A 24,140-nucleotide genomic window follows, 5' to 3' on the forward strand; every position below is an offset into this window, starting at 1 on the left:
TTTGCCATTTTGAATGGAATAGGTTTCGGAGGCATTCTGGCAACTGAAGTATCACTATGACTAAATATAATAGCTATAAACAAGGTTTACACGCAGTTGACTCTCAACAAATGTCATAGGTTACACCTAATTCCACCAGAGGCACGGGCAGACTTACTGCCTTCTCCATGCCAAACCTCGTGGACCAGAGAGGTGCTTAGCTGGGCGCCCCTTGAGGCTAGCCCAATGCGGCCGGGCTGTCGTGTCGTAAGTGCGGGCAGCTTACCTACCAACCTTACGTCGCAGTGAAGCGAGAGAGCGAACACACTTTGCAGGGAAGGGAACAGTGACGTTCGATTGTCATAGTGAAGCTGTCCTCCACTAGTCAGCGAAATTCTGAATGGGGTACAGTATTAAACAAGAGAACGCTATAATCGCAAGAAAACCAACCTCTTCTTGATATTACGGTTTGATTTATAGCATATCGCGCTCGATATAAAAGGTCAGGTCCAAAGGAAACTAATACGTTATATGTTGCCATTAATGCTTTCACGGCCCGTACTTATAGACATGATATAGGCTTTTGGGCTTGTGCCGTGTTAAGAAAATAAGGTGAAATTGTTAACGTTTCGCAGAAAACTGTGCTCTGTGCCCTCAGAAGAATTCTCGACTGTCCACGAGAAAGGCTTCTTAAACAATGACACTTTTGAATTTGGGACGTTAAAATAGAAGTAGAAGTGGAAATGGTACGTTCATTCACCACCAGATGGCCCCTAGGACGTGGCACAAAACTAGCGTTCGAAGCGGACTGTTTGATTTTGCACAGTGTTGTAGGGTTGTTTGAATTTCCCTGTTCTCTGAATTTGAAAATAGTATTTAAAACTTATCAGGCGTCCGATGATAATAGGTAGCCTCTAAATTGAGAGGGGAGTTCTTTCACGAGTGAGGACATGGTGCATATATTTACTATCCAAGGTTGAAGTACAACAACAACAACAACAATGTAAATGAATCTACCAAATGGATATACAGCATATCTTCAAATAAATAACCTAACTGATGTTATTCCCAGTAAGCATGATTGGATTGTTGGTGAGTTTATTAGACAATTAGAAGATACAGCTTATCCACCTTAATTCCGTATTATTTTAGAATTGCTTCTCAAGCACCTCTTAAAATTTAATAGACCAAGCTCAATAGCTGCAGTCGCTTAAGTGCGGCCAGTATCCAGTAATCGGGAGATAGTGGGTTCGAACCCCATTGTCGGCAGCCCTGAAGATGGTTTTCCGTGGTTTCCCATTTTCACACCAGGCAAATGCTGGGGCTGTACCTTAATTAAGGCCACGGCCGCTTCCTTCCCATTCCTAGGCCTTTCCTATCCCATCGTCACCATAAGACATATCTGTGTCGGTGCGACGTAAAGCAAATAGCAAAAAAAAAAAAAATAGCAAAAGTTGTAATTCATTACGTACATTATTAAATATTTCAGGTTGTAGGTCTAACTCTTTGTATCCGGTCAAACATATAAACTCCAATGAACATAAATAACTTACTTCTCACAACGTAAATTGAAAATGGCGTGTATTTCGGCCTTCTTTCTTTCATTATTTTCCATCTCCATTTCAAACTCGTGTATCGCCGCCCAACATTCACGGCTTGTGACGTAACCACTGCAGCTGAATAGCATGCACTCATCGCCTGCCTGCCCGCTTACAGTGCTGGGCGCCCGCGGGACGGAATGCGCAGCGTGAGCACCTCTGTCGTGGACTCAACACAGGTTCCATCTTGCGTCAATCGTAGAAGCAAATCTACTCTACCAATTGACTTGCTACCTTCTCCATGTCATTAACATAAGTGTTCGCCTCAATTGTAGATTAGCAGCTGTCACTGTGATATAACCTGTGGGAGTCCAAATAGATAGCTCAAACGTGAGGGGATATTTCACGTGGGTTATTTATGTCCAACCTTGCCCCGTTTCTCTACGCGGGTGAGTATGAATTGAGATGAATCTTCGTAGCGAGATTTTTACGACTGCATGCTTTTCCTGACGTCAAACTCATCGCAGGAATTAACGAGATGGAATGGATGATGTGATATATCATAGTAGGGAGGGAGAGGTTGAAGCCCGGTGCTGGCACATAGCCTTCTCCTGTCGAATAGCAATAATGAATCTGCTCAAGGCTTCACGAATCACCATCAGCAGGGCTGTATGCTCTGACTCCATATGACCACTGCGGAGAGGTTTGGAATTTAATCAAGATGGAAGAAGGACACCAACCCAGACCTCTGTTTTGTTTCAAGGGACGAGCACGGAAGACCTTTACAATGCAGCAGGAAAGTACTGAACAATTTTCCCCGAAGTCAGCATAGACCAATTCTTCTAAAAATTGGCATTGAAGTCCCAATAATAAGATCAACACCTGTACCTCGCTGGAATTTTAAAAGAGCAAACTGGGAAGCGTTTACTAAGGAGTTGGATCACAATAGCCAGTGGATTCCACCCAAGCTGGACAACTATAAGCGATTTGATAGTTTAACATGCTCCATAGCAAAGAAACACATTCCCAGAGGATTTAGAAAAGAATATATCCCCGGATGGAATAGAAGATGTGATGAGCTGTACAAAGAATACCAAATCAGCAACAGAACAGAAGTCGCTGATGAACTATTGCAAAGCCTAGATTCTGCCAGAAAAGATAAATGGAACTCAATGACAGCAAGCATTAATTTCCAACACTCAAGCAGAAAAGCATGGACTCTTCTTAGAAAACTTGGTAGTTGTATTCCCAAATGTATTAATAAGAGCTCAGAGGTATCTCCAGTAGATGTAGCTAAAAGAATCATCAAACTGTCCAAAATACCAGAAAATGTCAATAAAGATGAATCAAAAAACTCAAGAAAGAGCTAAAAACTAGGCTATCCTCGACTGAATCAACCCCCCAGTTCTCAGGAGAATTCACAACTGCAGAAATCTCAATAGCTCTAAAAGAAAAAAAAACAGGCAAAGCAGCAGGAGTGGATGGGATATATCCAGAATTCCTGAAACATTGTGGACCTAGAACCCTACACTGGTTACTTATGTTCTTTAATGACATCTTAAGAAATGGTAGGCTTCCATCTTTGCTTAAGAGAACTAAAATAGTTGCCATTCTAAAGCCAGGAAAAAGTGGAGATAGTCCTGAAGATTATAGACCAATAGCACTCTTAAGTATTTGCTACAAGTTAATAGAGAGAATGATTTACAACAGAATCTCAACCACAGCCTTCCAACGCATACCAACTGAACAAGCAGGATTCCGACCTAACCGAAGCTGCCGTGACCAGGTCTTGGCACTCACCAGCCACATTGAGAACGGATTTCAAGACAAGAAGAAGGCATTCGCTGTTTTTGTGGACTTGACATCAGCTTATGACACCGTATGGCGACAAGGGATGATTTTGAAATTCTTGAAGATCATTCCCTGAAAGAACCTTGCAACACTGCTGAACAACATGCTATTCAATAGAGCGTTCGAAACACATTTAAACGGCAATAAGAGTAAGCCCTATATACTAAACGATGGTTTACCCCAGGGATCAGTTCTTGCTCCTCTACTATTCAGCATCTATACTGCAGATCTTCCAGAAACTACTTCCAGGAAATTCATATTTGCAGATGACATAGCTCTGGCTGCCCAATCGAGTCACTTCAAAACAGCAGAAATTACACTCACAAAGGATCTCCATAACCTGAACAAATATTTCAGTACTTGGCGACTCAAACCTAACTTGAACAAAACTGAAGTAAGCTGCTTCCACCTAGACAACCAAAAAGCCAACTATGTACCTCAAGTCGAATTCAAAGGCCAAAAACTTAAGTATAACCCATATTCAAAGTATCTGGGCGTCACAATGGATCGGACACTTTCATATAAGCAACATCTCTCTAACACTGCAGCCAAGATAAAAACAAGGAACAACATATTACACAAGCTAAGCGGAACAGGATGGGGAGCAAACGCGACAGTACTACGAACATCAGCTCTTGCCTTGATCTATCCAGTTGCAGAATACTGCTGCCCTGTGTGGCTTAACAGTGTATATACTTCAAAAGTTCATACACAACTGAATGATACCATGAGGACAATATCAGGCACCATCAAATCGACACCCCTAAAATGGTTACCCGTTTTATCCAACATCCATCCCCCTCACATACGAAGAGAACTGGCTCTAGTAAGAGAATGGCAGAAATGTCGCAGTAACCCTCAACTGCCCTTACATCAGGACTGCAACCCTCAGAAACTGAAGAGATTAAAGTCCAGAAACCCATCATGGAAGTTAGGCGAGAAGCTCCTGGAAACACATTTTTGATGCTGATGAGATCTGGCGCGAAGAATGGACCTCTTCAAATCCTGACCACCTGGGTTTAATCCACCATCCTTTTAGAGCTCCTCCTGGTTTCAACTTACCGAGAAGGGAATGGACATCTCTAAACAGAATCAGAACAAACCATGGAAGGTGTAAATTCTGGCTTCACTGGGGAAAATCTGAAGACCCATTCTGCGACTGTGATAATGTGCCTCAGACCATCCAGCACGTTATTATGGACTGCCCAAAAAGAAGATTCAATGGATCCATTAAAGAACTACATAGTGCCTCTACAGAAGCAGTGGACTGGCTGAATAGTCTGGACATTAAGTTTTGAATGCTGACTTGTAAATCACGTACTTATTTAAGAAATATGTATTTATATGTACTTATAATGTATCCTTGTTTTGCCACACGAAATAATAATAATAATAATAATAATAATAATAATTAGTATTATTATTATTATTATAAATTGTATACCACTGCCTTTCCTACGCTGTCAACCAATATTCTGATGGTGGAAATGAAATGAAGTGTCGTATGGCTTTTAGTGCCGGGATATCCCAGGACGAGTTCGGCTCGCCAGGTGCAGGTCTTTCTATTTGACACCCGTAGGTGACCTGCGCGTCGTGATGAGGATGAAATGATGATGAAGACAACACATACACCCAGCCCCCGTGCCATTGGAATTAACCAATTAAGGTTAAAATCCCCGACCCGGCCGGGAATCGAACCCGGGACCCTCTGAACTGAAGGCCAGTACGCTGACCGTTCGATGTTTTCGACCAACGGGACTCGAACCAGCTAACCATGTGTCAGATTATATAGACTTCACGCCTTAACGAACATGAGCACCAGGTAGTCGACATACACGACAGGGGGTTATAAGTTACGCATGGACGCCATGCACCTGCACGGGTAATCCATGGATTTGGCCTTAAAAATTAAAGCCTAGTCCCAATTTTCTGCAGAAGCTGTCGCTTTATCACTTACTTTATATAGAAAACATCTTAAACTATACTCTCAACGTATTATACAATGTCATCACATAGCTTTGTCAACACTCTTAAGCATCTTTCTTAGGTATCTTCCTTTCGTCATCTTAATCCATTTGCACAAAGAAAGAGTAATTTCTTAAAAATGTCTCCTGACTGCTCCATTGCTTCAGTGGCTCTTAAAATTGTGTTGTTCATCAGGACCTTGCGTCTAAAAGTAAAGAGGAAGTACAAGTTGCCATGGACTTAATCATGGAGTAGGCAGAAGAAAATAAAACAAAACCGAATTGGTTGTTTTCAGGAGGTGAGGAAAATTATCGAAGGATGATTATATCCTATGTAAAGGACAAAAGTTACGAAATAATAACCAATACAAATATCCAGGGATTAAAATACAGGTAAGAGCCTCCGTGGCTCAGACTGCAGCGCGTCGACCTCTCACCACTGGATACCATGGTTCAAATCCCGGTCCCTCTATGTGAGATTTGTGCTGGACAAAGCGGAGGTGGGACAGGTTTTTCTCCGGGTACTCCGGTTTCCCCTGTCATCTTTCATTCTAGCAATGCTCTGCAATATCATTTCATAGCATTTGTCAGTCATTAATTATCACCTTGGGAGTGGCGACCCCATAGTAATAATAGCCTATATATGGTTTGTTCATTACATCCCTGACCCGGTCAAAGACTGGAAAAACAGGTTCTAGATTTTCGTTTTCACAACACAGGTAACAGAACAACATTCACAATACACTTAAAGGAGAGTGTCATAGCAGCTATACGAAGCATTAGTGATATTAAACACCTTCAACAGCTATCTTTTGGGACAGCCATGGCCCCGTTTAATAGGAAAGTTGCTCCAACAGCCATATATTGTCTAGAGCTAATATGGGAACATCACTCGGAAAGGCAACTACAAGAGCTGGAAAGTATTAAGACCAGATTCTTGAGGAGAGTTCTATGTGTTTATAAATATACAATAATAATGTTATTTGTTTTACGTCCCACTAACTTCTTTTACGGTCTTCGGAGACGCCAATGTGCCGGAATTTAGTCCCGCAGGAGTTCTTTTACGTGCCAGTAAATCTACCGACACGAGGCTGTCGTATTTGAGCACCTTCAAATACCACCGGACTGAGCCAGGATCGAACCTGCCAAGTTGGGGTTAGAAGGCCAGCGCCTTAACCGTTTGAGCCACTCAGCCCGGCAGGTGATATACATCATCAAGACTAGTATACGTTCTTGCAAAGGAGACGTACTTCATTGAAGACATAAGATTTAGACTGTTACTTCCAGCGACAAGGAGTTACACGGAGTTGCTACAGGAACTGTAATAAAAGAGGGCTATGCTATGGGATGAGTTTTACTCAACTACTGCGATGATAAACTGGGATTGGTCGCGCGGAGGATATGATCTGAGGCATACAGTGACCAGGTTTGCCATACACGGGTTCCACCATAAGGTATGCAGAACCTTAGGATTTCACAAGCCGGGACCAGGCTGCGTATGAGTCGTCTGCGACTAACGATGTGACATACACCATGCCATCTAATGTGTCCGTAGAAAAGGAAACTTAGCACAATTGTGTCAATAAGTGATGATGTTTTGCACGCATTGGTTGTATATTATTATTATTGACGTATATCTGAGTGTATTTAAGTTATTATGACCATTTGGTTGCTATAAATTTATTATTATTATTATTATTATTATTATTATTATTATTATTATTATTATTATTATTATTATTATTATTATTATTATTGTTGTTACAAAAAATTGCCCTTGTGAAAAGCAAATTATCATAAGTATGTTTGTCGGTCATGTCCATCCAACAACGGATGCTAATTTCGGATGTCAACCAGCCGTAGGAAATAGTCAGCATGGTTGCTAGGTAACATTGTCTATCCATGCTTTACATCACAGCCTGCAGCGTTACTATGGTTACACTTCGTCACACATTTTGTCGCGTTACGTTACTCAATGTTTCGGACGACTAACAGCCATAAGACATAAATGTGTCAGTGTTTACCATGTTTGTTATTATTTTAGTCGGAATAAGAAGCAGCACTTGTTTGGGCTCCTGAAACTACACGTCTGAGTCACGACCAGCTCACTATCAAATATTCCCGAGTGTCGCGCTTCTTTGAGCAGTTTACTCGGTAATCAGTGATTAGCCGTCCTGAATTTTTGCCATCTCTGTGTGTGGGAGCCCCAATACTGTTGTAAAAAGTGCCGATAACTTCACGGTTCCTCTCGTTTTGATTAAGACTGGAGCAGTTATTTATGAACTCTTTCATTGCTGTGGTCGCATTTATGTACATCACGCCAGGTGCCTTTCTCCACTTAAGTCGTATTATTCCGAGTTCATACTTCCACTCGCTGTAGGTGTCGCATTTCTGCAGCACGTCAGTTGTAGTAGCCTTCTGACATACCTTGATAGTACTTGGAAATATTTGAACTTGTAATTGTGTAAAATTATTGTTTGTAAAGAAAGTTTGTTTTGAGAATATCATAGGAATATCATACTAGCAGGAACTAAATGGTTTGTAAGTGAAAATAATGACTTGTGTGAGTTCCCTATACGGTATTACCGAATGTAATTCCGTAAACATTTTGTTTCATTATTTTTGAACTTCAAAATTTTTCGAAATATAAAAAGATCATACCATGTGGGATTACATCATGGTTTTCCAATGCAAGGAATGAATTCTGTTCTCTCTAGAGTATTATGTAATGTTATGTTGTGGAATGATTGTTTCTAAATGATTTTCAAAATTGCATTTTTAAATTATCTTAGAAACATCAGACCATCAGGGACTACAAAGTGTTTTTCACTGCAAGGAAAGACTTTTGTAATTTACTCTAACGTATTTTGCAACGTAATTTTGTAAAATTATTGTTTCTAAAACGTAATTTAAAAAAATAAGTTATGTCAAAATATAATACCATCGGAGACTACAAAATGGTTTACCAGTGCAAGTAATAATAATAACTCTTGTTAGTTTTCTCGAACGTATGCAAGTTATTTTTGTAATATTATTGTTTCTAACCTCTTCAGTCCCGAGCCTGTTGATGCATTCAATGCGTTATATTTTGCTCAAATATTTTTTTTAAAATTCACCATAGAAAATTAGTGTGTTTCACTAAGTTGTTTTATTCGTGTAGCATATATGCTACATCAGAACTCAGAGTTCACTTTCCTACCATCAATACTTTTTTCCTTAAATTATTTTGTTTTATTGTAAGTAGACAAAACCACATGCAGAGCATATGCTACATACGGACTGGGGAGGCTAAAAGAGCGCTTTTCCAATTTCTTTCAAAATATCAGGTAAATATCATACCACCAAGGACTAAAGAATAGTTTGCCATTGCAAAGAATTATTTTGTAAGTTCTCTCTCACATTTAATGCAATCTGAAAAATGATTCGAAAGGTTTCAAATTCAAGTATGCAGTCAAGGGATATTGTGTACTAGAGAATGCCGCAGCGATATAAGTAACTCGATGAATAAAATAATTTTATTCGTAGGAAGTTAATCACAGTTTTGAGATAACGATACTATGAATGAATGAAGAAGCCTGTTTTGTCCCATGAAGTTGAAAGGCCTGCCTCGAGAGAGAGAGAGCTCTGTTCCTTTGATCTCGCGTGGTGAGCTGGTCTTGTGAAATTGTTGTTAATGTCATTTTTGATCATATTTTTCCATATGTTTAGCGTAGACTTAGTTTTAACATTTCGCCTTCTCTTCTGTGAGATTTTTCGTCTCTAATTCCATATTTAGTGCGTATCTCAACACTATTCACTACACTCATGTAAGTTTTCTGTCTATCAATCTATTTCATAACCGTTATTTTACCATTCTTCACATTTTACTTGAACCGCCATCTTTCAATCCCATTCCAACAAATTCTGGATCGCACTGTCCTAGTAGCTGCCTGAAGTCATGGTCTGCCGCGAGTGCTCTTGCCTGTGTAGGGATCCCACATGGTTGTCCTCTGTCCTGCTGTAGCCTCGCTGCGTGTCCTACCCATTTGCACCTGCGCGACGTTCTATGAAGACGTAATTTCTTTGAGTCTCGTGTTTGGAACTCTGTATATTCCCACTATTTGCCTTTCCATTCTTCTTTGAGATACTTGTATTGCTCTCTTCTGCTTGACTGTTAAATACCACGTCTGCCAAGCGTAAATCAATAAGGGAATGGTGACTGTGTTGAGTGCCTCTAGTCTGCGTTACCTGTTTAATGATTTATCCAGCAATATGAACTTCAGCCCCCCAAAAATCTTCCAAGACTGAGTTATTATCCACTTTACTTCTTTGTCCATTCCTTACGTTAAGGGGGAAGCTACACCTTTGAACATAAAAAATGGAGTGTATTAAACATTTATTTCGGTAGCAATGGAAAATAATATTAAAAGGACACTTAGTATGACAAACACATTATTCCTTAATAATATTCCTGCATATTTAGAAACTATATAAACCCATGTCATTATTTATAATTAATTATTCAAAATGGCGGTGTTTTATGGCCTCTATTTTGCCATTTCCCTTCTGATAATTTGCAAAAACATAAATATGTTTATATAATTCATTTTTATGATGATCAGTAATTTATAGCTACAATCTGTACTGGTCAGTTTTAAATGAGGTATATAAAGTTTAAATTTTTTTCACGAAGTTATGATCAAGTAGTCAATTTTTTCATGAAACTAGCTCAAATATTCTAGCATATCATGTTCTTCTCTATGAAATATACAAGTATGCAGAATTTCATCTTAAGATCTTAAAAAAGTTTCAGAGTTATCAGGGAAAAGGTTATGAAAAACAAAAGATACGGGAAGTGAGTACAAACTTAGCGATAAAGGGCTTACTTGGGTGACAGGGATTCACATTTTTGGTCATAACTCCGAACATATTGGAGATGTTAACAAAACTCTTGCACTGTTATAAAGATAAAAGTTAAGTTTTAAATGAAGAAGATAAATTTGAAGATAGCATTTTGGTCGGCCAAAGGCGTTGGTCCCTACTTAACGAAATCAGTTGGCCTACATAAACGTATTCTTCAATGTAATGCAGTGCATTTCCTTCGATTGTAATTGATTTTGATGGCTACGTTCTGTTTCGTTGTAGTTCATTGAGAGTCATTTTGGTTCTTCTTCTGGGTTGAACAGTGTTGTTGTTTCCTATACTTTCCGTACAGTTTGCCGACGTTTCGAATACACTGCAGTATTCTTTGTCAAGGTGATTGAAATACCCGTACTCGATCTGAGGTAATCAGTCTCCCAGGCAGAAAACAACAACACTGTTCAACCCAGAAGAAAAACAAAATAACTCTACGCACCGCGGAAGCTTCACTGCTAATACCCATTGCTAGTTGTACTGTTTTACTGGTTGTACTTCATTCTATAATAATTCGTTATAGTTCTCTGCCGGAGATTGTGACCAGCACGATGTCGGCAACAAATCTTAGATTTTCCAGTCTCTTCCCGTTTCTTTTTTTGTGCTTACTTGTAATCCAATTTTAGTTTTCTGAATATATCTTCCAGCACGCAGTCGAATAGCTTGGGGGAGATGGGATCACCATGTCTCATTCCTCTACCTGGTGGAAAGGGTATTCCCTCTTTGTCGGTCTTCACTTTGGCGGTGTTCTGACTGTAGAATTTTTCCAGAATGTTGATGTATTTAGAAACTGCCTGCCTGCCTGGAGTACTCTTCGATGTTCCACTGCGTTGAATGCCTTGCCGGAATCAACAAAGGCTGCGTACAGCGGTAAATTGTATTCCTCTGTCTTCTCTATTATTTGGGTGAAGTTGTGAATGTGGTCTGGGATACTATACCAGGTTGAAATTGAAGATGAAAAGTAACAATTATCCCAAAATAGTGATTGACATGCTGAGCTGAGTGAGTCAGATGGAAGAGAACTGGCCCTCTGAACTCAAGTTGGCGAGTCTGATCCCTCCTCACTTTAAATTTGCTCAAATATGCCAGCCTCGTGTCGGTACGTAAATAAACCCTTTCAGGAGAAATTTCCGACAAATTGAGTGTCTCCTAAAACTACAAAGGTAGTGGGTGGGACATCATATCAAAACAATTAATATCATGTGACTGATGACCTCCTTGATAAATGCCTTGAAAGTGCCGAGAAAACAAAACTCGCTCCTGATGACCCGAAGCCGAAGGGACAGATAAGTTTTGGGTGGCTACTCTTAACAAACAAACGAAAAACAAACCTATTAGTGAATTAAGATATTTCCCATCCTGCATCAGAAGAGCGTGATAGAAGCCTATTGGAAACGTCTTCGTGCTAGCGGTTACAAGGGCATTCTATAGCTCTGATTTGATATATAGTCATTGTACCTGCAAAAACAACTGTGTAAAATATTTTAGCTTAGAACTTTGGCCGGTAAGGTTCTGTCATCTAAAGTGCGAATATTGTGAAGGAAATCTCGCTCTTCGTAATATATGTCCTGTGGATCAGTATTTCTCCAAAAATATTATCATATAGCGGTTTTTGCAGATGCAAAGACGATATAATCCCCTGTACATCTACATTTTTGGTTTGCATTTAAGATATGTCTCTAATAGGGGAGTTATTTCCAGAATGAAATTTATTATTTAATCCAATAACTGACATGTTTCCCATTTGGGAATCCTTCCGCTGCATAAAGTTAGAAGCAATCTCCAGGTTGACAGTGTCAATATGCTGTCTCGTATTGTCAGGAACTTGTGTAAGCTTTCGTATGAAGTGTTTGTTTAACTGTTTAAAACGTATTGGTTTTGAAGTGTGACATGTAGTGAGAACACATTTTTTCCTACGTTTCATTATCTCTGTGTTTCTAAAAAATTGTGAATCATGTTACTATATAGAATTATTTGTTTCCTGTAGACTTTTTGTACGGCTGTGAGACCTGGACCGTGAATGCTAGGGACAAAAGTTGAATTGATGCCTTTGAGATGTGGTGTTGGCGGAGAATTCTACGTGTACGCTGGACGGAAAGAATAACTAATGATTCCATTATTAACGAACTGATCATCAAAAAAGTCTACCTTTCCGTGTGAGTGAGTGAGTGTTACCTCCAGTTCGTTGGCCACATTTTCAGAAGATAAGAAGAGAACTTGAAAATACCATATTGCAAGGCACAGTTGAAGGTAGTACAACGAAAAAGAGCAGCAAATAGATTGTTAGATCAGGCGAAGAGGATCACTGGTCTACCTCTTCAGATCATGTTAAGAAAAGCTGAAAACAGCTCTGGATGGAAGCATCCCGTTAAGGCTGCAAACAGAAATGATAAGAGTTATAACGTCACGACGCTCAGCAATGAGCAAGACGAGTAATGATGACAGTATCGTGTTTACACGACGGTTTCTCTCTTGTTGTCGAGAGATGGGCACTTTATGACTGATCCCAAATTAGAAAACTTGATAGGTAATCGAAGTGTGTTCTAGGTGTTACTTTTACCTGGTACTAGATGCTTGAAGAAACTTAGAAATTCATTCGCATTACCCGAAAGAAATGGCAGTTAATGGATTAAGTAGAAAGCTACTTCTTAATATCGTCGCTGCCGGGACAAGACCTCCTATGTGAAATATTCTAGTTTAGAACTTTGGCCGGTAAGGTTCTGTCATCTAAGGTGCAATATTGTGTGAATATGGTCAAGGCATTCTCGCTCTTCATAATGTATGTGCTGCGGGTCACTATATCTCCAAAAATATTATCACATAGGAGGTTTTATCCCGGCAACGACGATATACATCTAAATTGTTGCAGTGTATGGTCAAAAGTATTGTACACATCCGGTAAAAAATATGCAACATCATCAAAGTCTATGTTCAGTGGCACCAGGTACAATATGTGCATCTGAAGGGTTGTTGTATTAGGCCTCTATTATTCTAGGACACAGGTGGCGCTGAAGGTGTCGTCAACTCAGAAGTTCATTAGACACTCGTTTCGCCACCAGTAATCATGTATAGATCCATTTTAAAAGATATCGTCAACAAGTGTAGACCTAATTTTGCTAGTTTTGCTTATAACGTGATTTTGTTGATTTCTAAATAAAACACCATAGTGCATATAGAAATTTATACATACATACATACATACATACATACATACATACATACATACATACATACATACATACATACATACATACATACATACATTAACATTATAGACTGTTATGCCTTTCAGCGTTCAGTCTGCAAGCCTCTGTGAATTTACTAAACGTCGCCACAATCATCTATTTGCAACTAGTGCTGTGGCCTAAATTAGTTCTATACCTCTTATCTTTAAATCGTTAGAAACTGAGTCTAACCATCGTCGTCTTGGTCTCCCTCTACTTCTCGTACCCTCCATAACATAGTCCATAGTGCATATAGAAATTTATACATACATACATACATACATACATACATACATACATACATACATACATACATACATACATACATACATACATACATACATTAACATTATAGACTGTTATGCCTTTCAGCGTTCAGTCTGCAAGCCTCTGTGAATTTACTAAACGTCGCCACAATCATCTATTTGCAACTAGTGCTGTGGCCTAAATTAGTTCTATACCTCTTATCTTTAAATCGTTAGAAACTGAGTCTAACCATCGTCGTCTTGGTCTCCCTCTACTTCTCGTACCCTCCATAACATAGTCCATTATTCTCCTAGGTAACCTATTCTCCTCCATTCGCCTCACATTGACCCGACCACCAAAGCCGGTTTGTGGGTGCAGCTTCATCCATCGAGTTCATTCCTAAATTAGCCTTTATCTCCTCATTCCGAATACCCTCCTGTCATTGTTCCCACTTGTTTGTACCAGCAATCATTCTCGCTACTTTCATGTCTGTTACTTCTAACTTATGAATAAGATATCCTGAGTCCACTCAGCTTTCGCTCCCGTAAAGCAAAGTTGGTCTGCAAACAGACCAATGTAAAGATAGTTTCGTCTGGGAGCTGACTTCCTTCTTACAGAATACTGCTGATCGCAACTGCGAGCTCACTGCATTAGCTTTACGACACCTTGATTCAATCTCACTTACTATATTACCATTACCTAAATACTTGAAATTATCGACCTGTTCTAGCTTTGTATCAACAATCTGGCATTCAATTCTGCTGAATTTATTACCAACTGTCATCAGTTTAGTCTTCGAAAGGCTAATTTTCATACCATACTCATTGCACCTATTTCCAAGTTCCAAGATATTAGACTACAGGCTTTCAGCACAATCTGCCCTTAAGGCCAAGTCGTCAGCATAGGCCAGACTGCTTACTACATTTCCACCTAACTGAATCCCTCCCTGCCATTTTATACCTTTCAGCAGATGTTCCATGTAAACTACGAACAGCAAAGGTGAAAGATTACAGCCTTGTCTAACCCCTGTAAGTACCCTGAACCAAGAACTCATTCTGCCATCATTTCTCACTGAAGCCCAATTGTCAACATAAATGCCTTTGATTGATTTTAATATAGAAATTTATTCAGAATTGAAATTCGCTGCCCTCATGTCAGAATGCTGTTTGCGAAATTAAATATTCCTAAAATGTTCTTGTCAGCAACATCGTTGTCCTCAAAATCGGGTATTAAATACACCATAACTTCGTTCCACGCATTTATTTTGGCATTTGTTCACTGTACTCCTCGACTGCATTGTTCCAGTTTACTGGGTATTTTTTAACTTGGGCTATAAAGTCCTCTGTATTCACATGCTTATCTATTAAATTAGCAAACTCTTTCATCTTATCTACTCTTCTCCATAACGTTTCCCTCAGCCATCATGAGCCCAATATTGAAAAAAGAACAGCTTGAGTAGAACGGATTGAGGAAAAAACGGATATGGAGGGGAGGATTTGTCACAACCAAGTGGCGCCACCAGTGTTCTAGTATGTTAGGCAACAATTGAAGCAATGCCTGGCGGGTGTCTCGAGGCACCGCTGGTGTCCCGAGCGGTTGCCGGGATCGTCCAGCAGCCTGACACCAGTTTCTGGTGGCGTCACCAGTGTCCCTAATATAATAAGATCTGTATAACACAACGCCCGCGTCAACTGGTGTCGCTACCGGTGTCGCGACCAGTGTCCTATTGTAATAGGAACCTTAGTGATTCACTTGCCATGGACATCGGTGATCAATTGGTGCCCAGGAGGTCTGTCCATGCCCACTCTGTTTTTACTCCGCAGGCAGTAACCGTGCTGAAGTTAGAGGTGAACAGTGTTTGGAACATTCATTCTAGGGTACAACAATCACGTACTTCTGTTGAACAGCTACAGCCATTTGAACGGGGTCGCATTGTGGGCCTGCGGGAAGCTGGATGGACGTATCGATAAATTGCTGCACATGTTGGTCACAATGTATCGGTGTTGTGTCGCTGTTTTCAGCAGGCTCTGGACAGATGCTCATCAAGATCGACGCATTGAGCGAGCAGCGGTGGCCGACCGAACATGTTGCACCTGCTGTGTCACCAAGGATAATTGGGAACCGTCTGCTTAAATCAGGATTACGATAACGTGTACCTCTGTCCAGGCTACCACTGACACCACGACATCGTCAAGCACGGTTACTCGGGAGTCGTGAAAGTGTAGACTGGAGAGGAGAATAGCGCTCTGTTGTCTTCGGTGATGAGAGTAAGTTCTGTGTGCATGCATGTGATGGACGTACACGTAAGTGCATTCACCCACGACACCCAGGTCCCGCCCCAGGCTTCATGGTGTGAAGCGCCATCAGTTACAAGTCGCAGTCACAACTGGTCGCGCAGGGTAACGCAAGCAGTGCCCGCTATATTGCAGAGGTTGTTGTCCTCGTGCTACTGCCATTTCTTGGACAGGAAAGTTATGTGCTTTTACAGCAGAACAATGAACGTCCACATACAGCCGCTGGGACGAAGCGTGCTCTACGTGGTATACAGCAAACTCCCTGGCCTGCAAGATCACCGGATCTCTCCCCCAATTGATCTCGTATGGGATATAACATGATGAAGCGGAAACTTACGCGTTCTCCAGAGTCTGCATGAACCATTGCCGAATTGCAACAAAAGGTGCAATATGCTTGGGATAATCTGGTTTATGATCGTTTGCATGCGCGAATACACGCCTGCAGAGGGGGCTACACTGTGTGTTGATAGACTGTTTGGGCACCCTTTACAGAGACATTTGTGTTTTGTCACCTCGCTTGTGAATAAAATGTCCTCGTTTCATGATTTTTTTCAGGTGGTGTACATGTAACATATGAAATATAATCAAAGACGCAGAAGACACAAAATTGAGTCATAATTTTATTTTTCGTATATCAGTTTTTCAATATTACGGACTCTTTTCTGAGACGTAATTCATGGAAGAACAACAGGCCACACGCTGAGTGAAATACTGTCACTGACATATTATGTCGACCACAAGACGCTGCAGAAACAAGTAAAATGTACTCTGCTTTCTCCTTCTACTTCAGCCTGTTTGAGACCCTCTAAATGTGACTGTCAATCTTGACTTCCTTGGGAGAAACTGGAGACGTTCAAATGAGCAGCACATGCAATAATGTTCCGAGTCTTATCTTTATTGTCAGCGTCTAAACAGCTGACTCTTAGTGTGACTGTTGGGTGAGTAAACAAATAGCGTATCTGAAGTTCTTACCTTTTATGTCAGAAGTTGTTTCGTTGAACTCTAGGGACTTAAATAGATTAGTTATTTGACTTTATCATTCCTCCCTAATTGTGTTAGAGGGGTTGGAAACCAACTGTCGGCAGCCATAAAATAGGTTTCCCGTGCTTTTCGATTTTCACACCAGGCAAATGCTGGGACTGTACATTGATTAAGGCCACAGCCACTTCCTTCCCACTACTAGCCCTTTCCTATCCCATCGTCGCTTGTATGTATGTGACGTAAAGCCAATTATAAAACAAAAAATCTGGGTAGAACAGTAGATATAAATATGTTCTCAACATTATTTATATCATGCAGTCGTAAACACTATATATCGTCGTTGAGCCTAGAAAGTTCGTTTTATCAAATAGCCTATAGCAACCAAGAACTCTGGCCGGTAAGGTTCTGTCATCATCTTATTCTACACCGCTTTTCTCATACCTGTGGGGCCGCGGTGCGAACTGTGTAGCACATGTGGATTTGGTCCTCCTTTACGGCGGGATACCCATACTGACGCCAACCCTATTTTGAGTGGTTCTGTGGTGGTTGGTAGAGTGGTGTGTTGTCTCAGTATGAATAGGAGTGTGTTGGGACAACCACAAACACCTGGTTTCGAAGAATTAATCAAAAACTCCCTGACCCAAGCGGGAATCGAACCCGTGACCCTCTGAACCGAAGACCTCGACGCTGACCATTCAGCCAAGGAATCGGGCGGCAAAGTTCACTATTGTGTGAATTGTATCAAGGTTCTTATCTTATTTCATGTTTTTATTGGCTTTACGTCGCACAGACACTGATAGGTCTTATGGCGTCGATGGGATAGGAAAGGGCTAAGAGTGCAAGGGAAGCGGTCGTGCGGTCGTGGCCATACTAAAGGTACAGCCTAGCCCACCTCTACCGCCTCAAGGGCAGTGTCCTGGGGCGTGAGACATGGGGTCGGGGGATACAGCTGGGGAGAAAGACCAGTACTTCACCCAGGCGGCCTCACCTGCTATGCTGAACAAGGGCCTTATGGGGGATGGGCATTTTATTATTATTTAGCATATGACATTAAAAATAAAAACACACAATCACAAATTAAATGCACAGTACACTATGTAGGTTACAATTTCACCATCAAGCTCTGCAAATAGTCTATACAAGAAGGATGGGAAGATGAGAAAGGATAGACAAGGAAGACTGAAGGAAGCGGCCGTGGCCTTGAGTTAGGTACCATCCCGGCATTGGCCTAGAGGAGAAGTGGGAAACCACGTAAAAGCACTTCTAGGATGGCAGGAGAGAATCGAACACCCCTCTACTCAGTTGACCTACCGAGGATGAGCGGACCCCGTTTCAGCCCTCGTACCACTTTTCAAATTTCGTGTCAGAGCCGGCAATCGAACCTGGTCCTCTGGGGGTGGCAGCTAATCACACTAACCACTACACCACAGAAGCGGACAATATCTTGAAAGTCAGCACTATAGTGAGAGGAATACAGTAATCTAACAAAAAAAAAAGAATGTATTTCGAAAATGTTGGAAACAATTTATTCACAATGAAAGACACTTCAAGTTTGACCCTATACAAACGTCGATGCCATTTACCTTGCCTGAGTGGCAATTATTCAGATTCATTATCTATTAACCCCACTTGGTATGATTATAATCCCTTACGGAAGATTTCTGTCCATTCAGTTTAAGATTCCGTACAATTATAACAGTTGTAGATCCGGGTCCGATTCTCATCGATTTATTACACCTTAGTTATTTTAGATAAATGTTTATAGCATCGCAATGATATTGGCTACGATTAATCACTTACGGATAAACACAAATTCAGTCTCTGATAATAATATCCACTTATTATTTCTGATAGTACGCAAGGAGAATAACACAATATATCACTCCCAAACACCTTATCAGATAATTGGCGTGTCCGAATTTATCATACACTGACTGACAGAGCAAATGCAACACCAAGAAGGAGTGGTCAGAACTTTATGCCAATTGCAGGGTAGACTGACGTCACTGAGGTATGCTCATGATGTGAAATGCGCCGCTGTGCTGCGCACGTAGCGAACGATAAATGGGACACTGCGTTGGCGAATGGCCCACTTCGTACCGTGATTTCTCAGCCGACAGTCATTGTAGAACGTGTTGTCGTGTGCCACAGGACACGTGTATAGCTAAGAATGCCAGGCCGCCGTCAACGGAGGCATTTCCAGCAGACAGACGACTTTACGAGGGGTATGGTGATCGGGCTGAGAAGGGCAGGTTGGTCGCTTCGTCAAATCGCAGCCGATACCCATAGGGATGTGTCCACGGTGCAGCGCCTGTGGCGAAGATGGTTGGCGCAGGGACATGTGGCACGTGCGAGGGGTCCAGGCGCAGCCCGAGTGACGTCAGCACGCGAGGATCGGCGCATCCGCCGCCAAGCGGTGGCAGCCCCGCACGCCACGTCAACCGCCATTCTTCAGCATGTGCAAGACACCCTGGCTGTTCCAATATCGACCAGAACAATTTCCCGTCGATTGGTTGAAGGAGGCCTGCACTCCCGGCGTCCGCTCAGAAGACTACCATTGACTCCACAGCATAGACGTATAGACGTGCACGCCTGGCATGGTGCCGGGCTAGAGCGACTTGGATGAGGGAATGGCGGAACGTCGTGTTCTCCGATGAGTCACGCTTCTGTTCTGTCAGTGATAGTCACCGCAGACGAGTGTGGCGTCGGCGTGGAGAAAGGTCAAATCCGGCAGTAACTGCGGAGCGCCCTACCGCTAGACAACGCGGCATCATGGTTTGGGGCGCTATTGCGTATGATTCCACGTCACCTCTAGTGCGTATTCAAGGCACGTTAAATGCCCACCGCTACGTGCAGCACGTGCTGCGGCCGGTGGCACTCCCGTACCTTCAGGGGCTGCCCAATGCTCTGTTTCAGCAGGATAATGCCCACCCATACACTGATCGCATCTCCCAACAGGCTCTACGAGGTGTACAGATGCTTCCGTGGCCAGCGTACTCTCCGGATCTCTCACCAATCGAACACGTGTGGGATCTCATTGGACGCTGTTTGCAAACTCTACCCCAGCCTCGTACGGACGACCAACTGTGGCAAATGGTTGACAGAGAATGGAGAACCATCCCTCAGGACACCATCCGCACTCTTATTGACTCTGTACCTCGACGTGTTTCTGCGTGCATCGCCGCTCGCGGTGGTCCTACATCCTACTGAGTCGAAGCCGTGCGCATTGTGTAACCTGCATATCGGTTTGAAATAAACATCAATTATTCGTCCGTGCTGTCTCTGTTTTTTCCCCAACTTTCATCCCTTTCGAACCACTCCTTCTTGGTGTTTCATTTGCTTTGTCAGTCAGTGTACTTTCCTCACTCATAACATTGAATACTCTCTCTGAAAGTACTTTGTTACTCTGCCATGAAATCTGTAGTCTCTATAATTATTAGATAAGAAATGAGCACTTAATCATAATTAAACACACGATTTCGAAGTACACTGTCTCTGAAGGTGATATACTCTTAACTTATAATTAATATATACAACAGTGGACATACAACGTAGAAGAATGGCGACTCCAGTTTGAGCTTACAAACATTTATAAGTACATCCTTGACGCACACAATAAATAATACACTGTATGATGGAGCACCATCCTGTGAAGAAAGACGTAAATAATATCCTCAACACTCTATGAAGTCTTCCGGCTCGACAAGGCCTCAGATTTCAAAGAAAGAAACCGACACCGGACTGATGTCGAACCACGGCACCCCTGGCTCGAGTTGTGCCTGAAATCCCTGTCTACGGCTCATTACACTACCCTAGTCGGGAAAAATGCATAATCTATCTGCTCCTTAACGGAGATGATAAAGGTGAGTTATATCATAAGTGAATATTTTAATTTCTGTGCGGTTTAGATGGGGCGGAGATATTTCTTGCAGGTATAGACCATCTCCAACTTGAAACCGGAGCCAGCAAACAAACAAGACGAAGGGGCTGAAACCTCGTTCTCCCTTACTTCCTTTTATCACCGAGTGTCCACATATTTCACCTGCCCGAGACGGGCTGGCGCAACAGGTCCCGTTAAACAGCTGGACACTCTACTAACAATACCTCCGAAGTGGGCGATCTAATTAATTTATATCTATCAGATCCCACTGGCGGCAAATTATCCTCGACGGACATTTATCACATAGCCTTATCACTCACTCACTCTCTTTAAATGCTTCTTCCAGCTCCCCGCTCATCTTTCCAATGGCTTACGTATTATTATTATTATTATTATTATTATTATTATTATTATTATTATTATTATTATTATTATTTCTCGTCTCCTGTATGTCTCTATCTACCACCGTCAATTACTTGCACATGGACATAATACCCACACCAATCAATTGCCTTTAGAATATAATTCGAATATCATTACCGATAGGAGAAATTTGGTATAACACTTAACACATTCACGTACTATCTAGGTCAAGGTTTCACAACTAGGTCAAAATGTCATTATTCACATCGAAGCATCCTTAAAACCAAAGGCGGGTGTCTACAACCATGCAAATGGGGCAAATATTCATTTATAGGAAGGGGAGTTAGGGATTGAAATAACTTACCAAGGGAGATGTTCAATAAATATCCAATTTCTTTGAAATCATTTAGGAAAAGGCTAGGATAACAACAGACAGGGAATCTGCCACCTGGGCGACTGCCCTAAATGCAGATCAGTATTGATTGATTGATTGATTGATTGATTGATTGATTGATTGATTGATTGATTGATTGATTGATTGATTGATTGATTGATTGATTGATTGATTGATTGATTGATTGATTGATTGATTGATTGATTGATTGATTGATTGATTGATTGATTGATTGATTGATTGATTGATTGATTGATTGATTGATTGATTGATTGATTGATTGATTGATTGACTGATTGATTGATTGATTGATTGATTGATTGATTGATTGATTGATTGATTGATTGAAATTTAATTCCTTGAAAACCATACTATATCTCACTAAATTAATGGTCAGAATTTAAGAAGATCTTGCCAACTGATTTGTATCATCTCAATCGGAAAACGTAAAGAAAATCTACAAATCATTACTTGAATCCTCTCCTCTACTGGTGTTTCACTAAACAAATATGGTAATGTATAGAGGTACATCAGTAAACACTAGTTCATGCATAATTCTAATAATTAACCGTTGGACAACTAAACTAAATATCTACAATTCAACCCCTCAAGAACGCCTATCTCGAGACCTACATGTATAAACACATTTTGGAGCACTAAGTTATCTTTAGTTACATTATAATTACTCTGCGACTACCAATTTTCATGCCAAGAATAATTTTATAGAGTACTCAGCCTAGATCATGTTGAGACCTCGTTCATCACCCAGGGTGTCTGCCCCTCTGCTTGGTAACCCATGGCGAGAGCTAGGCTGGCTGCAGGTCTTGGGTTCACGGAGCTCTGTGTGCCTTCCATACTAAGTGTGATGACGTCTGCTTGAATCGCCTACTAAGATGTCCCACAATGCCCTGATCAATGGAACGTCTGCTGGCTCACTGGCACGTTTGTGCTGGGGTTCGTATCCCGCGTCGTCAATGGTGCTTGGTTGACGTTAAGGCATTCATAAGCATAAAATACGAAAAAGAGACACTGTGTTATTCACGTAATGTTTCCTGACCTCTAGTATTTATCTATCACTGAATTAGTAGCTACCCACTCGTGTGACTCGAGATGGGTTTGCACAATAGCGGTTAAGTCCATATAATGCACTTTCTAACAAGTTCCATGCCACGGCGATGCTTAGTAAGTATGTTCATTGCAAGCTCTTGTTTTATATCTTGTCATACACCTTCCTAAGTATTGTCATTATTAACAGACACTGTGTTATTCACATAATGTTTCCTGACCTCTAGTATTTATCTAGCACTGAATTAGTAGCTACCCACTCGTGTAACTCGAGATGGGTTTCTACAATAGCGGTTAAGTCCATATAATGCCCTTTCTAACAAGTTCCATGCCACGGCGATGCTTAGTAAGTATGTTCATTGCAAGCTCTTGTTTTATATCTTGTCATACACCTTCCTAAGTATTGTCATTATTAACACTTCAAGACGGGCTCTTCACATCCACATGCGGCCTATTGAATTTAATTATCAGTTTCACTGCTGTTCAACCTCAACAAAATCATAGAACTGACTATCTCACAACTATTTGTTATTGAGCAGGATGAGGTGGTCCAGCCTTTCGGCAACTCGAATATTTAATCCGAACAATTACGCGTGATGTGCGGTCATACGCTTATCACTCTAAAGACAGTGAATCATAAATATTCTCTCACAACGCACATTGATTTTTATCACACGTCACTTCCTTGAAATATAGTAAGCAAACTTTAAATCTGAGCATAATAAAGTAGCTTCCAATAAAGAAGATTGTCTCTCAAAATATGTAACTTGTAAATGTATCTGTAAATTAACCACGACAAAAACAACACTCACTACTGATCTGCATTTAGAGCAGTCGCCCAGGTGAAAGATACCTACCTATCTGTTGTTTTCCTAGCATTTTCTTAAATGATTTCAAAGAAATTTGAAATTTATTGAACATGGCCCTAGGTAAGTTATTCCAATAACTAACTCCCCTTCCTATAAATAATATTTGCCCCAATTTGTCCTCTTGAATTCCAACTTTATCTTCTTGTTGTGATCATTCCTCGCCTTCTGACACAAGGAGATTCCTAAGCCTCGCGGTATCTTGTCCTCTCACTTGCACGATTGCCCAGCGTCGTTCGTATCCCGGACAGGGCAATCAAATACTTCATAAACGGATGCGAAAAGCGGCACTTACTAGGCTTTTCGACGTATCTATTAATATAGTATTCAGTATAAACCCTAGAAAGTGTAACTCTTATTCATAAGATATATTCATAGCCCATTTAGAATTTCCAGTTACTTTATCGATAGTAATTTCGACTGTCGAAGGCAGGCTTATGAACTAATTAGATAAATTTATGCTCGGTACGTCTCTAAGTACAGCCGAAAGGACAGAGAATGTAGTAAACCGCAGAACGGTAGAGAATATCCCGTGCATTGTACACTGGGCATATCTACGAGGTTATTGCGTTATATGTTGGTGGTGAAGACAGTGTTGACTT

The 24,140-nt window shown here is 41.1% G+C and overlaps 1 protein-coding gene across 1 annotated transcript in view; it reads left to right on the top strand.

The window, feature by feature from the left end:
• The window catches only part of LOC136876008 (pyroglutamylated RF-amide peptide receptor-like), a 297,817-nt gene that overhangs the window by 244,033 nt on the left and 29,644 nt on the right, over positions 1 to 24,140 (top strand). The window lies entirely within an intron of this gene.

The sequence above is a fragment of the Anabrus simplex genome, chromosome 6, assembly GCF_040414725.1.
Source record: "Anabrus simplex isolate iqAnaSimp1 chromosome 6, ASM4041472v1, whole genome shotgun sequence".
In the NCBI taxonomy this organism is placed as follows: Eukaryota; Metazoa; Arthropoda; class Insecta; order Orthoptera; family Tettigoniidae; genus Anabrus; species Anabrus simplex.